Source organism: Apium graveolens, chromosome 11 (assembly GCF_009905375.1).
Source record: "Apium graveolens cultivar Ventura chromosome 11, ASM990537v1, whole genome shotgun sequence".
Classification (NCBI taxonomy): domain Eukaryota; kingdom Viridiplantae; phylum Streptophyta; class Magnoliopsida; order Apiales; family Apiaceae; genus Apium; species Apium graveolens.
Genome location: NC_133657.1, coordinates 179,944,573 through 179,957,529, shown reverse-complemented (window position 1 = coordinate 179,957,529; position 12,957 = coordinate 179,944,573).

Sequence of the window (12,957 nt, the reverse complement as noted above, 5' to 3'; positions counted from 1 at the left end):
TATAGATTAGCTTTTGGGGGGAAGTGATTAGAAAACCCCGCCTAAACTAAATTAAAGTATCAACTCATTCCCTCTTTTTTGTCAACTATTGTACAAAAAATAAATACTAAATGGACAACCCTATACAAACATTTCTATTAGATATAATTGATGATATCTGGACAAGAAACTATCAGAAGTTCATATCTGGACTTATACCAGTATTTACTGAAGAGTGACATCATCAGTACTTATATCAGTACTTGATGATCAACAAATGATGTCATTAGGATTTGTCACTTCAGTTGATATTCGAGAAGGAAAAGGAAAGCAGGAATTCAAGGTGGTGAAGGACTTTTATCTCAGAAGAAATCATACATGGATCGGTTTCCTTATTGTAATAGTATAGGATTCCTTATTGATTGTGTAGTTGTGCTCTATATAAAGCACATATTAGGTTCATGCTATAAGTATTGTGAACATTGTTATATCATTCACATAACCTAACAGCTCTCAAGGATATTTGTTCATCCTTTTGAGAGAGTACTTTTGTGATCATTTTTTATCTGTCAATATAAAAACTGTTGATTCTGTTGAAACTTTGTCGAATTGATTGCATAAACTGTATTCACCCCCTTCTACAGTTAAATACGGACCTAACAATTGGTATCAGAGCTTGTTGTTGACGAACAAACAGTTAAAGATCTGAAAATCAATCCTTAATGGAAAACAAAGAAGAACCACAGAATCCACCACCACACCCCCCCAGCCACATCACAAATTAGTAGCAACATGAGTAGGTATGAAGCCATCAAGGTGCCAATCCTGAAGATAGATGAATATCCAATCTGGAAAGTCAGGATGGTCATGTGCTTGGAAGCCACAGATCCTGAATATCTAAGCAGGATTTATGATGGTCCTCATAAACCAATGAAGGTAGTTGTTTCCATTGTAGAGGAACCAGAAAAGATGGTTGACAAAGAAAGGAAGGACTACTGTCCTGAAGATCTTTCATCTATTATGAAGGATGCAAAAGTCAGACACATCTTGCACAACAGTCTTGATAGTGTTATGTCCAATAGGGTTATTAGATGTAAGACAACAAAAGAGATATGGGATGCTTTAGAAGTAAAGTGTCAAGGCACAACTGCTATCAAGAAGAACAGGAGGACGGTACTTACTCAAGAATATGAGCACTTTGACTAAAGAGATAATGAGTCATTAACTGAGATCTATGACAGATTTCAGAAGCTTCTGAATGGCTTGTCTCTTGTCGACAAGGACTATGATTTAGAGAACTCAAACTTGAAGTTCCTACTTGCTCTCCTGGAAAAGTGGGACTTTAAAGTCACATCAATAAGGGATAACTATTAACTTAATGACACACCTCTAGATGAGATCTATGGATTACTGAAAACTCATGAACTAGAGATGGAACAAAGAAGCAAGAGGAAAAAATCCAAGTCTAGAGCAGTAGCACTCAAATTTGAAGAGAAGCCAAAGGAGAAAGCTAGGAAAAAAGGTTATCCAAAGGAAAAATTATGATTGCGAAGGGAGATACCGAATCATCAAACTCTGATGATGACTCAAATACTAATATTGAAACAGATACTGATAGTGATCATGATAACAATGAAGACATGGAATAAATGGCTGCTCTATTGGTTAAAGGCTTCAAGAAGATGGTCTACAAGAACTTCAAGAAAAGGAAGAATATTTTCTCGAAAGGGTTCCAGTTCCTTAAACTCTGATAAGAGGAATAATAGAAGAAGTAAAATCTGGAAAAATTTGACAAGTCAAAGGAAATATGCTACAACTGTGATGGAATTGGACACTTTGCAGCTAACTGCAGAAAACACAAAGTTGAGAAGAAACAAACCTTGATCTCAAAGAAGAAAACTGAGATGATTCATTAGATTCAGATGATGGGATCAATTATGTGAAAGGAATATGTCCTAAGTCCAATCATGTATTAGGATTTAGGAATAACTTCCTGTGTAATCTGTTTTGATTTCATTGATATTAATAAAAGACTTGTTTTATTTTTATTACAGGCTTTATCTATTTAAGTGTTTAAATAAGATATACCATAGTTTAGAGTAAAGCTTTTTATGGATTATGATGAGATCATAATAGTGAGACCTAAAAGATGATAACTCTAAACTTAAATAGTTCCTAGTCGTAGGATTACTAACTGGTAATTAATAATCCGCAGAGATCGGTACATACTATGCTTGCTTCTTTTCTGAAGGATGTCTGTTCTCATAGACATTTGTGTGGTGACACTATAGCTAGTATGTAGGTGCTTATTATAGAATAAGTTCACTGAACATGACTCGCCCAGCTGAACAACTGATGGAGTTCACTCACGTGTCAGCAGTTGTTCACATAGTGATAGTTGTACAAGTATCCTTAGACTTGAGGTCATCATAGTCATCTTGTGTACACTGAACTATGCTTTGGTTTAGTTCTTAGTCTCCAGAGATAATTATTAGGGCTCTACTGGGTATAGGAATTTGTACACGAAGATAGTGTATGATCAATAAAGGATCTACCCCTTCCAGTGAAGGAAGCGAATGTTCAAGGCTGATCCACTTATGCTAGTTCAGGAATCTCTGGCCAGAGTAAATGAAATTAGAAAGGAGTTTCTAATTTGCATAGAACTAAGCATAGTAAATGGTAAGCAAGTGATTAAATTAGATAGGCTTGACACGAGATCCATGTCTTGTATTTAATCGGGACATTGTAGGGTAGAAGGAGTTTATTGTACGGTAACTATTCACTGAATAGGTTCTTGGTATTCTAAGCAGTGAATTCATATTATCCGGATAGTCGCGATATGCTGAAAAGTATCCCTCACGATGTAGAATAAATGTGATTAATTAATTAATCATATTTAATAAATTAGAGAATTTATATAAATAATAATAAAATAGTTTTATTATTATTTATTTCTATTACCGGCTTAATATTGAACCTACAGGGTCACACCATAAAAAGAAAATGATTTAATGGTGGAGGAATTAATTAATAATGGCTAATAATTAATTATTTATGAAATAAATAATTAATTGGCAAATTTAATAATTGATTAAATGAGATTTAATTGATTATAAATTAATTAGGAAAAGTTCTTAATATTATTAATTAAAGGATTTAATTTTTGAAAATTAAATCAAGAGAGAGAATTATTTCTAAAGTGTTTAGAAAAAAGATTAATAATTAAAAGGTGTTTTAATTATTAATGAGAATAATAAATGGGATAATAATAATAATATTTATGGGAAAATTTTAGCTGAAAATTTTGCCTATAAATATACTGTTATAAACCCTATTTTCATTCTAACCCAAAACCCAAAAGTTTTTAGAAAAACCTAATTCTCTCCACCTCCTCCTCCTCCTTAACGTCGTTTTCTTGGTGGATACCGGTGGAGTGCTTCACGTTTGAGGAGCAGCTGCTAAGGATCTCCGATCGATACTCTTGGATCGCATATTAAAGGTTAGTAATCGATCCCTATATTTTTACCACGATTTACATGCTTTTATTTGGATTTTATGTGTGTAAAAGTGTTTTACCATGCCTCCGCTGCGTTTAAAATACAACAATATGCTCTCATGGAAAATGCTGATACAGAGGCTGACAATGCTGAATTAAAGGTACCTCAGACTACTCCTACTTTTGATACTGATGATATCTGTGAATTAAGATTATTTCTTAAATCTCTCATGTTATTTATAGGGATCAAACTTTAGAGAATACTATAATTAAGAGTGAAAACTCTGAGTTAAAGAAAAGGAATGATCACCTAGAAATTGAGTTGTTTTCCATGCTAGAAATTCAAAAAGAAAGAGATAATATTGTTTATGTTAAAGAAAAATTGTTAGAAAAGCATGCTTATCTAGAAAAGGAGTTAGCTAAAGAGAGAGAGGTCATTAAACTTTGGACTAACTCAGGAAATTTTAGAGAATGGATATTGTGGATCAGGATTAGGATATGCTAATAGATCTAATCTTGATAAGAAAATTGAAAAAGAAACTGAGAAAAATAAACAAGTACATACTGATACAAAGGTCAAACTGTACAAGGTTCAGTTGAAGACCGTTAAGTTTAATCAAAGTGCTGATGTTGTTAAATCGGTTAATGAGGTAGGATCAACCTCAACACCTAGATCAAACTTATTTGCTGAAGAGAGTGAACAAGTTCACATAAAATCAGTAAATTTTGGTTTAATGACTCAGAAACAGCTTAAGCAAAAGCTGAAGGATTTACACATGAAAGAAAAGGAGAAAAGGCCTAGGAAAAATAGAAATGGCAAGGTAGGTGTTAATAAGAATGGAAATTATATAACTCCTCCCAATGCACCCAGAAAGGCATGTTTGAACTGTGGTAGTACTAATTATCTTGCTAATTCTTGCAGGAAGAATAAAGAGAAAAATATTGTTCCTTCTAAATCAGAGTTTAGGAATAGAACAGTTAGATATAAACCACAGAGTCCTTGTTTTTATTGTGGTAGTGTTTGACATTCTATTTATACATTCAAAGAGTATCACAGTTTGTATTATGATTATTATAAACTGAAACCCTCTTTAAATAAAGCAAAATCTGTTTCTGCATGTATAAATACTGATAGTAAGGATGTTAACATAACTCTGATAAGAAGTCTTCTGCTACGTATGTTAACAGACTTAAAAAGGCCAAATGATCCAAGTAAGTCCGGGTCCTTAAAAATACTAACTGATTTCAAATACTGATTGCAGGGTAACAGGAGGAATACTCTAGGCTTGGACAGTGGATGCTCAGGCCATATGACTGGTTATAAATCCCTGCTATCGGAATTTGAGGAGAAAGCTGGACCAAGTGTTTCTTATGGAGATGGCAACTTAGGAAAAATCTTGGGATATGGAAAAATAAAAATTGGAAATGTCATCATTGTGAATGTAGCTCTGGTTGCAGGACTCAAGCATAATCTGATCAGTGTGAATCAAATCTATGACAGAGGTTACCATGTGAACTTCGATGAGGAGCATTGTGAAATTGTCAGTAAGACTGATGGCAAGATAGTAATGACTGGTGTAAGACATGGTAATTTGTATGAAGCGAGGGTCTCCATAAGTACTGATGGATCAGAAGTTTGTCTACTTAGTAGAGCATCTATAAAAGACAGCTGGAACCGGCATAAAAGACTTTCTCATCTCAATTTCATAACAATGGGAACACTGATTCATGGGGAGTATCGGGACATGATAGTGGTACTAGTCAAAGAAATAACAGAGAGTTCATGGATCAAGGGGGAGGTTCTTCTTCAAGGAGTCAACTTCCATCTACAAGAAAATGGTTTAAGTCACACACGCCTGACTTAATCATTGGAAACCCTGATAGTGGTGTAAGAACCAGAATAGCCACTCAAAATGAATGTCTCTACCATCCTTTTCTATCTCAAACTGAACCCAAGTAAGTAGAAGAAGCTCTTCAAGATGCTGAATGGATTATAGCAATGCAAAAGGAGCTTAATGAATTTTAAAGGAAAAAAGTCTGGACTCTTGTGCTAAGACCAAAGAATAGATCAGTTGTTGATACAAAATGGGTGTTTAGAAATAAACCTGACAGTGAGGGCATTGTTACAAGAAACAAATCAAGACTGGTTGCAAAGGGCTATTCACAGCAAAAAGGCATTGATTATGATGAGACTTTTGCTCCAGTTGCAAGGCTTGAGGTAATAAGAATTTTTCTAGCCTATGCTGCTCACAAGAAGTTTAAGGTGTTCCAAATGGATGTAAATAGTGCATTTCTAAATGGAGAACTTGAAGAGGAAGTTTATGTTGAACAACCTCCAGGGTTCATTGATCCAAAGTATCCAGATCATGTCTACTTACGGGATAAAGAACTCTATGGATTGAAACAAGCTCCAAGGGCCTGGTATGAAACACTTGATCTATTTCTATTAGAAAGTGGTTTCACAAGAGGTACAATTGACAAAACTCTCTTTTATAAATACCATGGCAAGGACTTGTTATTATTACAAATATATATGTCGATGATATCATTTTTAAATCTACTAATGATAAACTGTGTGAGAGATTTGCAAAGCTAATGCAATCTAGGTATCGAATGAGTATGATTGGAGAACTGGGTTATTTTCCGGGGTTACAAGTAAAACAAACCGATGAAGGAATCTTCATAAATCAATCCAAATACACCAGGAATTTGCTCAAAAGATTTGGAATGCAGGATTGCTCAACTACATCAACTCACATGGCCACTGCAGCCCAGTTAGATTTAAATATTGGTTCTTCAGTAAATATAACTAGCTACAGAGGTATGATTGGCTCACTCCTATATTTGACTACTAGTAGACCTGATATCATGTATGCTACCTGTCTCTGTGCAAGGTTCCAATCCGATCCAAGGGAAACTCATCTGTTAGCTGTGAAAAGAATTTTTAAATATCTCAAAGGCACCATGAATCTGGGATTATAATATCCTAGAGATTCAGACTTTAAGCTAACTGTATATTCAGATGCTGATTTTGCAAGATGCAAAATAGACAGGAAAAGCACTTCTAGAAACTGCCAATTTCTTGGTGGTAAATTGGTTTCTTGGTATAGTAAGATACAAAAGTCAATTTCCACATCAACTGCAGAAGCTGAATATATTGTTGCAAGAAGTTGTTGTGCTCAGATTCTATGGATGAAGAATCAGTTACTGGATTATGGGTTAGACTATTCAGCTATTCCTATATATAGTGATAATCAAAGTGTTATTACAATGACAGGAAATTCAGTGTAGCATTCAATGACTAAACACATCAACATCAGGTACCATTTCATAAGAGAATATGTGGAAGAAGGTACAGTGGAATTGGTCTTTGTTCCAACAGATCAGCAATTAGCCGATATATATTCACCAAACCTCTCTGTGAAGCTACTTTCACAAGATTGGTGAATGAATTGGGAATGATATCTGGACATTTCTCAAACTCTGATAATTAAGAAATAAAATAACTACTGATAGTTGAAGCATGGTATCTTATTACATGTCAGTACTTGTTAGATACTGATTATTGTGTTAAACTCTGATGCCATGATAACATGCGATTAACTTCTATGAATCCTAACTGATAGCTGCATGTTAAACTACTGATTATGCGTATATGCTCTGATATTAGTTAAACTTATTTTGACTAATAGATCCTGACAATAGTTGTTAAATTCTGATATTGGTCAAACTAGTGTTGACTGATAAATCCTGATAGTTGTGATTAAATACTGATAATGGTCAAACTTTGATTGAATATTTAAGATATTCAAATATTCCTTTGATCGATATTGTAATTATAGGTTTGAAGTTAGCCACAAGTGGGGTACTCATTGCCTCTTCTTAAATATTAATGAAAATATCTTTTGTCTTCCTTGCTTTCATATTTGTATGACTGTTACATGTTTTGTGTGCCTAATCTTCGAATAACTGTTCATATTCTAATTGGTACTGAATGCTTAATTTCAGAAATTTTTCAATAATGCATGTGTTCAACTAATCCTTGTTTGAGTTGCATATGTTTACTTCAGTACAGATTAAGCAAATCATTACAGGAAGAAACTGATTTCACGGAAGAAATTAAGAAAAGGTTTTAATTCTAAAATGAGAAAAATTATGATCTTTGAGTGTACTTATCTATCTAAAATGTCTATTTAGGACATACTTTTGAAACTTTCTTTTTCTGTCCAAGAAAGTTGTCCACACTCAATCTCAAAATCACATATCTTATATCTTAATTTTCTTCTTACAACTGAAACACTTGAATCTATTTCTCAAATGTTGCCAAAATCAAGTAACATAGTTCTTGATATTATGCTCACCACTCAGAAACAACATTTAGTTGGTAAGAGACTACATGCTGAGGTAGATCTTTATAACACCAACAGAAATACAAAGGTTTCTTTAGTTTTTTCTGAAGACCCTGTGAAAGCTTTTAATAATACATTCAAGTGTCGGTTCTTTGCAAGAAGAACAAGGTTTGAGATCATGGTACATGACAATAACCTGATCAAATCCTCTCCAATTCAAATGGAGGTTCTCATGATTGGTGAACAACAATTGTCATAACCACAGTGTTAACTGTGAGTCCAATTGTGACTTCAGATTCACAAGGTATAAATACTGTTTTTACTTTATCAGTATTTAATTTAAATCTGATTTGGTATTTTCAGCATTTATTTTTCATGTTATAAATTTTGTTGGTATGATTATTTCAAAACTTTATTTAAGGACTACATTTAGTTGTATGACCACAGATAACCCTTCTTTAGCCACCTCTTATTTCTGTAGGACAAATTGTTAGGAGCAATTGATGATATCAAACAGAAACTATCAGAAGCATCGACGGATGATGACTGCATCAACGGATGATTATGACATCGATAAATGATGACTGCATCGACGGATGATGATGACATCGACGGATGTTGATAATCGATGGATAATGATATCAACGGATGATGATGTCAACGGATGATAAAATCAGTATTTGTCACATCAGTTGATCTTTGAGAAGGAAAAGAAAACAGGAACTCAAGGCGGTGAAGGACTTTATCTCAAAAGCAATTGTATAGGTTTCCTTGTTGTTAATAGAATATGATTCCTTATACATTGGTAGATGTGCTCTATATAAAGCACATATTAGGTTCATGCTATAAGCATTGCAACATTATTATATATTTCACATAACCTAGCAGCTCTCAAGGATATTTGTTCATTCTTTCGAGATAGTACGATTGTAATAAGTTTTTATGATCCTGTTGAAGCTTTGTCGAATTGATTGTATTAACTGTATTCACCCCCCCTCTAAAGTTAATTAAGGGCCTAACAATTGGTATCAGAGCTTGTTGTTAACATACAAACAGTTTAAGATCCGAAAATCAATTAACCATGTTAGACAAAGGAGAAGAAGAAACACAGAATCCGAATTCGAAGCCACCACCTCCAGCCATATCACAGATAAGCAGCAACATGAGTAGTATGAAGTAATCAAGGTGCCTATCCTGAAAATACATGAATATCCAATCTGGAAAGTCAGGATGGCCATGTGCTTGGAAGCCACAGATCCTAAATATCTGAACAGGATCTATTATGGTCCTCACCGACCAATGAAGGTAGTTGTTTCGCTTGCAGGAGAACCAGAGAAGATGATAGACAAAGACATGAAGGACTACTCTCCTGAAGATATCTCATCTATCATGAAGGATGCTAAGGTCAGACACATCCTACACAATAGTCTTGATATTGTTATGTCCAATAGAGTCATTGGATGAAAGACAGCAAAATAGATATGGGATGCTTTAGAAGTAAAGTGTCAAGGTACAACTACTATCAAGAAGAACAGGAGGACAGTACTTACTCAAGAATACGAGCACTTTGACTCAAGGGACAATGAGTCCTTAACTGAGATCTATGACAGATTCCAGAAGTTTCTGAATGACTTATCCCTTGTCGACAAAGAATATGATTTGGAGGACTCAAACCTGAAGTTACTACTTGCTTTCCCTGAAAAGTGGGACTATAAAGTCACTTCAATAAGGGATAACTATCAACTTGACATCACACCTCTAGATGAGATCTATGGAGTTCTGAAAACTCATGAACTAGAGTTGGAGCAAAGAATCAAGAGGAAAAGATCAAAAGTTAAACCAGTTGCACTCAAGGTTGAAGAGAAGCCAAAGGAGAAAGCTAGGAGAAAAAGCTACTCCAAAGGGAAAGCCATGATTGCAAAGTCAGATACTAAATCATCAAACTCTGATGATGACTTAAATACTGATACTGAATCAGATACTGAAAGTGATTATAATAACAATGAAGATATGGATCAAATGGCTGCACTACTGGTTAAAAGCTTCAAGAAGATGGTCTACAAGAACTTCAGGAAATGGAGAAGATTTTCCGGAAAAGGCTTCAGTTCCTCAAACTCTGATAAGAGGAACAATAGGAGAAATACTGACGGGAAGGAATCAAGATCTGGAAAACTTGACAAGTCAAAAGAGAGATGTTACAACTGTGATGAAATTGAACACTTTGCAGCTGAATGTAGAGAACCCGGAGCTGAGAACAAACAAGCCTTGATCTCAAGGAAGAGAAACTGGGATGATTCATCAGATTCAGATAATGGAGTCAATAATGCTCTCATGGAAAAAGCTGATGCTGAGGCTGACAATGCTGAATTAAAGACACCTCAGACTGCTCTTGCTTTTGATACTAATGATATCTATGAATTAAGATTATTTCTGAAGTCCTGCATGTTAGTTTTAGGGATCAAAACTTAGAGAATAATAGAATCAAGAGTGAAAACTTTGTGTTAAAAGAAAATGAATGATCACCTAGAAACTGAGTTGCTTTCCATGATAGAAATTCAAAAAGAAAGAGACAATGATGTTTATGTCAAAGAAAAATTGCTAGAAAAACATGCTTATCTAGAGAAAAGGAGCTAGCAAAAGAAAGAGAAGTCATTAAACTTTGGACTAACTCAGGAAAATCAACTCTAGAAATTCTAGAGAATGTTTGTTGGGGATCAGGATTAGGATATTCAGCTAGATCTAATTCTTATAAGAAAAATGGAAAAGAAACTGAGATAACAGAACCAATAAAAACTGATAGCAAGGTCAAAATGAACAAGGTTCAAATAAAGACCATTAAATTTAATCCTAGTGTTTATACCCTTAAGTCAATTCATAAGGAAGGTACTACCTCAGCACCTAGATCAAACTTAATTACTGAAAAGAGTGAACAAGTTCACACAAATTCAGTAAATATTGATTCAATGACTCAGAAACTGCTTAAGCAAAAGCTGAATGATCTACACATGAAAGATAAGAGGAAAAGGTCTAGGAAAAATAGGAATGGCAAGGTAGGTGTTAGTAAGAATGAAAATTATGTAACCCCACCTAATGCACCTAGAAAGACCTGTTCAAACTGTGATAGCACTAATCATCTTGCTAATTCTTACAAGAAGAATAACAAGATAAATGTTGTTTCTTCCAAATCATATTTTAGGAATAAAACAGTTAGATATAAACCACAAAGTCCTTGTTTTCATTGTGGAAGTGTATGTCATTCTATTTATACATGTAAAGAGTATCACAGTTTGTATTATGATTATTATAAAGTGAAACCCTCTTTAATTAAAGTAAAATCTTTTTCTGCATGTATAAATACTGATAGTAAGGATGCTAACATAAACTCTGATAAAAAGTCATATGTTGCATATGTTAACAAACTTAAAAAGACCAAAGGATCCAAGCAAGTCTGTGTCCTTAAAATCACTACTGATTCAAATTACTGATTGCAGGGTGACAGGAGGAATACTCTAGTCTTGGACAATGGATGCTCAGGACATATGACTGGTTATAAATCCCTGCTATCAGAATTTGAGGAGAAGGTTGGCCCAAGCGTTTCTTATGGAGATGGCAACTTAGGAAAAATCTTAGGATATGGCAAAATCACAATTGGAAATGTCATCATTGAAAATGTAGCTCTAGTTGTAGGACTCAAGCATAATCTGATTAGTGTGAGTCAAATCTGTGACAGAGGTTACCATGTCAACTTTTATAAGGATCATTGTGAAATTTTTAGTAAGACATATGGCAAGATCACATTGACTGGTGTGAGACATGGTGGTTTATATGAAGCCAGGGTTTCCACAAGTATTGATAATTCAAAAGTTTGTCTACTGAGTAGAGCATCTGTGGAAGACAACTGGAACGGGCATAAAAGACTTTCTCACCTCAATTTCAACAATATCAATAAACTTGTGAGGAAAGATCTTGTTAGAGGATTGCTCAATGCAGTTTTTACTCCTGATAAATTATGTGACTCATGCCAAAAAGCCAAGCAAAGGAAAACTTCTTTCAAGAGTAAAACTGAATCCTCAATTTTTGAACCATATAATCTACTTCATGTTGATCTCTTTGGTCTAGTGAATGTTATGTCAATTGCCAAAAAGAGGTATGCACTCGTAATTGTTGATGAATATACAAGATACACATGAGTGTATTTTCTGCACACCAAGGATAAATCTCCATCCATTCTTCTTGATCATGTGAGGGAGCTGGAAAAAGGATCAACATACAAAGTGAAGATCATCAGAAGTGATAATGGAACTGAATTCAAGAATAGCTCTATGGAAGAGTTCTGCAAACTCAAGGGGATAAAACAAGAGTTTTCTCCTCCTGGAACTCCACAACAAAATGGAGTTGTTGAAAGAAAGAACCGAACTCTGATAGAAGCTGCAAGAACCATGCTAGAGGAAACAAGATTGCCTACCAACTTCTGGGTTGAGGCTGTGCAAACTGCTTGCTTTACAGAAAATGCAACATTGATCAACAAGTATGTAAAAACACCATTTGATATGGTGAAAGGAAAGAAGCCAAATTTAAAGTTCTTTCATATTTTTGGTTGTAAGTGTTTTGTTCTCAAAACTCATCCGGAGCAGCTGACCAAGTTTGATCTGAAAGCTGATGAAGGAATATTTGTGGGTTATCCATTGACTACAAAAGCCTTCAGAGTTTACAATCTGAGAACAAGAACAGTCATGGATTCCATACATGTATCTTTTGATGACAAAAAGATAACAGGTCTAGAAGATGCAGATGACCAATGGCAAATTGAGATTTGAAAATGAAGTACCTTATACTAAACTTCTAAATCCTGACTCTGATACAGTATGTTTTGATATCACTTAAAGCTTTGAGATTCCACAGGACAGTGGAAATTCTTCTGACACTGAAGCATATGTTGAGGGGAAGCAACATAAATCAAATCCAGAGACTACAACAAGTGATTCATATCAAGAGACATTAGTAGAAAGATCATCAGACTCATCCTCTTTAAATTTGGATGAGTCAAATACTGATAACAATGGGAACACTGATTCAGGGGGAGCATCAGGAAATAATAGTAGTACTAATAAAAGAAATAACAGGGAGTTCATG